Below are 5,854 nucleotides of genomic sequence, written 5' to 3'. Positions count from 1 at the left end.
AATTAGCATATTCCTCCTTTAGTAGATAGAATCTATGCTGGATTGTAAAATTTTTAATTTATTTCTTATGGTTGTGGTCAATGAAAATGTTGAAAGCTCCTGAGCTAACCTGATGAAGTCTCTACTTACTTTCACTAGGCAACAACATGAAAACAGTCATGAAAAATGCATAGAATTGGGGTAAGTAGAGAGATCTGTGCTTCAAAGCTTTGCTCAGTGATGAAGGCAGCTGTACATAGATGAGGCATGCCAGAGACCAATTCCAGCATGACAACAGGGCTGCATCTGGGAATGGCTGAAGGCATTTCCCCAAACCTGAATAGGATATATTAAATTGATTTCTTGGCTGCCAGACAGCTAAAGGGCATCTTAATCTACATGTTATTGCCTCCTACTGGCCAAACACCCGAACAGCTATAGGCTAATTCCCCATTCTGACAATGGACTCTGAATAAAACCCTGACCCTTTGAAGTGTATATCTCTGCCTCATCTCAGGACAAATTGTGTTAATAAAAAGCATGGGGTCCTGGGACAAGGAGCCTTAGACTTAAGACCTTAGAACTTAGCTCCTTTAGCTAAGTTCCTCTGACCCCCAAATGCCTTTCAAAATTACATTTTGTCTCTGGACTCCTATTTATTAATCTATGCACAGCCTTCTCCAGATTGCTGAACCCTTCTTAATGCTGGGACAAGAACCCCGGCAGAGGCAGTTTCTCTGGAGGGTTCTTAGTGAGGCTTTAAAACTGAAGCAAATTCCAAAAGAAAATTATCTTCAACTGCTCTCTTGTTGATACTTTTGATGAATTTTAATTGAGATGATAAGGACACATATGTAATACCTTAATCAATAAAGGAAAAAATGAAAAAAATAAATGCCATCAGTGACCAACAAAAAAAATATATACATATAAACAAATCTATAATAATAAAAGCATAATATGCTAATTATCCTGGATGTCCTTCCAGACATCCTTCCAGACGACCATCCGGATGAAGCTGGGGCTTCTGGCACCCGGATCCTGGGTGCCAGAAGGAAGCCAGTGCAGGCAGCGGGGGGGGGGGGGGAGGAAGACCTACTATTGCACGAATTTTGTGCATCGGGCCTCTAGTAAATAAATAAGTAAGTAAGTAAGTAAGTAAGTAAGTAAGTAAGTAAATAAATAAATAAATGTATTTAGTGTCTGTTCTGGCAGCACATATATGAAATTGGAGCAAAACAGAAATTATTAAATGGCCCCCAAGCAAGGATGACAGGGACATTCGTGAAATGTTTCATATTTTTACAATGTTATGTGTCCATTATATCTTAATGAATTAAAATAAATGCACTATTTACAATAAAAAAGAAGCTAATAGACATTAAAGTTGTCTTTATATCATAAACCAAACAATAATACTGATACCTGATTTAGGGCCCAGGTCAGGAGAACCTTTAAGTGTATGACTTGTTACCCCAAACCCTCCCAGGTACAGCCTATGGCTCCAGTAATCTGTTCTACAAGATCCTGGGGGTCTTACAACATTCTTGTATGCATATCCATCTCCCTCATTAGATTGAGACACGTCAGAGATGGAGATTGTGACTTTCCAGCAGCAATCACACTGCTCAGCACTTTGTAGAAACTCAAAGCATATTTGTGAGGAGAATGAATGCATAAATGAGTAACTATTCACTGCTGGTCCTGTATTTCTCAATGCAGTCAAAATCTGTTCTCATAATGAGGACCACCTGACAATCCAACAGACTACAGTGCTTTCAGAATTAAGAGAGAAAGGGGGCTTTAATGTTAATTTCTTAAAATTAGCCAATCACTCATCAAGGATGGCAAATCAGTTTCAGCTCATGTGCTGAAACTGAGGGACTGGAAGCAGCTCCTGGGTTCAAGACTGACTTGGGCGGGGCTGAGTTAGCAGAAGTGAACTTGGACTGTTAAGCGTTGCCCCTGAGGAGATGACGATGGCCCATGTGCCACATGCCTTTCATCTCCAAAGAGCTAGTCAGAGATGTGCATATTCATCTGTAACAGGAACTGAAAACTGGTTTTGTTTAAAGTAGCACTCCCAATCTTCCCCGCTCCTCCTGGGAAACAAGGGACATAAAGAGTTAAGGAATGAGCAAGGTAATGACCATAAGTATTTAAATCCAGGTTCTTTCTTGACATTAATAGTACAACCATTAGTCCCCATGTGGGAGAGATGGCAATGGAATATATTTTACACAATCTCTTCTCCCTGGAGTGGGGCAGAGAAAGAGAAAGAACAGCCAAACATTAAAGCTGTAACTCCTAAAACAGATATTTCATAATTGCTACTTAACAACAATTTTTTAAAATGAAGTGAGCAGCTGCAGTAATTATAGTTGACTTGTCAAAACCATTCAGTATTTGTTAATTTTTGATAGATAGCCTTTTCTCCATTTCCTCCAGGATCTGGAAGGTTGAAATAGGGTAAGTGAATGTCTTAAAGGCTACAGGCGATATGCATTTCAAAGAGGGTCCTTTGTTTTGCTTTTTTCCCCTTAGATCCCTGTTCATATCCAAGATCTCTGTGAAGTAGAAAGTAATGCACTCTAGAGGAAATTGTTTGCAAACCCAAGAAAGAATTCAAAATTATGGGTCAGAGCCATTTGTTTGCAAATATAATGAAAATTCAGGGTTAGATTTCAGTGTGCTGCTGGGTCATTAAAGTATTGTTTGTGCTGCTTTACCTGAGAAATTAAATAATGGACTCTTAGTGTCACTCACACTGGTCATGTACCCCAGAGTAGGGAGAAGCTTTCTGATGGGAAGCAGACATCAGTGAAAGCTGCTGTGCCCCACAGAAAGACTCAGCCAACTTAGGGAGAGCATTAGTTCAGAATGGTGCACTGAGTGGAGGAAACGCATGAAAGCTCACAGATGTAAAGCTCCTTGCTCTTGACAGAGTGGGCCTCTGTACAGACATTTAATAAAATCCAGGAGGGGAAAAAAGTTGAATCCATTTAGATCTTTGTTTAGCAACACTTGGGCAGCAAACTATACTCCAGAGAAGGAAGTTTAACTTGTTTTGGGAAGGACCTCATGAGTAAAAGATCTGGGCAGAGCCCTTTAGGTTAAACATGGGGAAGTTTGGAAGGAAACAACATGGGAGCAATGCAAATATAGTAGAGTCAAAAGAAAGTGAGAAAGAGGGAGAGAAAGAGAAGCGACCGCAGATTCAAAGACAAAGTGATAACTGAGATTGGCAATCTGGAAGAATTAAAAATAGCAATAAAAACAGGAGACTTCAGAAATTGCATTATTAAAAAAGAAAGGAAGAAAGAACACATCTGTCCCTGGGTAATGTTTTCAGTGGTAAGAGTGTTGACTCCTAAGAGTTGCAGGCTTGATTCCCGGTCAAGGGCATATACCTGGGTTGCAGGAGATAACCATTCAGTGTGTCTCTCTCACATTGATCATCTCTCTCTCTCTCTCTCTTTCTCTCTCTCTCTCTCTCTCTTTCTCTCTCTCCTCCACCCCTCTACTCTCTTTTTTAAAAAAATACATTTTTATTGATTTCAGAGAGCAGAAGTGAGAAGGAGAGAGAGAAAAAAAACAATGATAAGAGAGAATCATTGATCAGCTGTCTCCTGCATTGCCGGTACTGGGAATCTAGCCAGCAACCTTGGCATGTGCCATGACCAGGAATGGAACCTTGACCTCCTGGTTCATGGGTCAACACTCAACCACTGAGGCACGCCAGCTGGGCCCCTCCACTCTCTTTAAAAATCAATGGAAGATCTTGAAGGGGAGAGTGGATGTTGTCGGAAGCCTGAAAATCCCGGGAATCTACAACCAGGGCACCCAGCGAACAGCTGCGAACCCCGGAACACCAGTCCCCAAGCTGCGTGAGCAAGCAGATTCCGAGGAGCTCTGCACCCCTCACAAAAAGGTCAGATTTCGCCTGGGATAAGGTGAGGTCTGTGGTCCGGTCAAGAGAGAGAAACACATGGCAGGAATTGGAGGATCCAGGGAAGTCTGTGCCCAGAAAAAGTCGGCTGCCGCTGAGGCTGGCCTGATCCGCGAATGTGGAAGGGGATCTGCAGAGCTGCTAACAGAAGGGAAATCTAAAATGCAACCCATAGTTGAACTGGGCGCAAAAGGGCAGTCTAAAAATTTTAAGTGTGCTGGCTGCTTAGACCCAAGGGGAAAAAAGACTGCACAGACTTGCACAGCAGCACTGGAGTTTGCTCACATACTCTGGCTCTTTTCTCTCTCTCTCTCTCTCTCTCTCTCTCTCTCTCTCTCTCTCTCTCTCTTTAAAACCTTGCTTTTGATTACTAAGCCCCATACATAGGATCACCCAACTGGGGACACTCTAAGAAACTGCAGGGGAAAGTTGTTTCTGTGGAACCTGGGGATCAGAGCGGGGAGTAAAGATCAGAGAACCAGCACTGGGGCAGCCCATTCCCCCAAACCAGTATTAAGTGCCACAGGGAAAACAAAATCTAAACACTAGCTAGAGAGGACCTATAGGCCAGGAGGTCAATCCAGAAACATTGCCACCCAGGGGTTGAATCACAAATTGATTCTTGTGTAAATACAAATAAAGGAGTATAAGAAACAAAGAAGAACTGCCTGCTTGAAAATCAGGACTGTGGCCTACAACACTGAGGAGCAGTGGAACGCAGGGAACTTCAATACTGTCCTGACTAGGAAACAGTTGTGCCAAACAGAACAGTAGAGGAAGTGAATGACCTTCACTACTGCACATTTTTATTTTATTTTTTTTATGTTTTACTTAAGAAACTAAGTTTTTTCCTCACTTGATTATACCTTTTTAATTATTACATTTTTATTTTTAATCAGTATTACAGTATTATTACTACTACTATTTTACCCCCTTTTTTAAAAAGTGTCATTTTATTTTCTCTTTCTTGTATTTTGGGATTAGTGATCTACATTCTATTTTCATCTTTTCTTTAGCATCATTTTACTCTATCTCAACTTTACCTTTATGCCAACACTTTCTTCCTCACTTTCCCCCTTTTGTTGTCCTGTTTCTCTTACCCTATTCGTGCTTTAGATTTTCCCTATTCCTTCTTTTTACCTCCTGTTAAAATTTCACCCTACTTATATATCTAATTTCTAATCCCCTGCTGTAAGTCCATACCCACCTCTCTCTTCTCTTTCTTCACTATCCAAATTTTTTTCTCTCTGTCGTTTTGTGGTTGTTTGCTTGATTGTTGATTATATTGGTTTTTTTTATGCTTGTTTGTGAGATTGTTTCACCTTTTATTTTTGTTTTTTTGTTTTGTTTTTGGTTATTTTTGCTTCTGTTTTCCCTCGCCTCACTTGATATTAGTTGTTGATTGTAGTTTGCATTCATCTCTAGGTATTTTTTGCTGGCATTTGTTGGGATTAGTGGCTATTCTATTAGAATTTTCTCCCCATATAAATAGTTTTTCCCCTCTTCTATTTCATTCTCTTTCTTTTCTCTCTTACTTTTTTTCTTTTCCCAATTTCATTTTTGCACTCCTTTTTTCCTCTCTGTTTTCCTTTTTTTCTTTTTCTCTTCTTCTTTCTTTCTTATCCCCTAATTCTCTTTTCTCTGGCGGTCACCTTTATTTAGGGTTATTAATATCGTGAATACATTTGTGTTAAGTGCCTTGTGCATTGTGCCTTGTTGTGCTGTATTTTGTGCCTTTAAATCAGCACAGGAGAGAAAGAACTACATAACCAGACACCCAAAGAAGAGAGATAATGAGGAGACAAAGAAATAGCCCACATATGAATGAAAAACAGGCATCACCAGAAAAGGAAGTAAACAAAATGGAGGCAAGCAACCTGTCAGAGAAAGAATTCAGAGAAATGGTCATAAGGTGGATCAAAAGGA

General features: G+C 40.3%; 1 non-coding gene across 1 annotated transcript; it reads left to right on the top strand.

Moving 5' to 3' along the window:
- The first annotated feature begins 1,180 nt into the window (after positions 1 to 1,180).
- LOC132228954 (U6 spliceosomal RNA) lies at positions 1,181 to 1,283 on the top strand. The gene has a single exon (XR_009451548.1). It is a non-coding gene; the product is annotated as a U6 spliceosomal RNA (small nuclear RNA).
- Positions 1,284 to 5,854: the final 4,571 nt, after the last annotated feature.

This window comes from Myotis daubentonii, chromosome 2 (assembly GCF_963259705.1).
Source record: "Myotis daubentonii chromosome 2, mMyoDau2.1, whole genome shotgun sequence".
Classification (NCBI taxonomy): Eukaryota; Metazoa; Chordata; class Mammalia; order Chiroptera; family Vespertilionidae; genus Myotis; species Myotis daubentonii.
The sequence above is the reverse complement of the archived record's forward strand: the minus strand, read 5'-3'. Positions and strand labels throughout refer to the sequence as shown.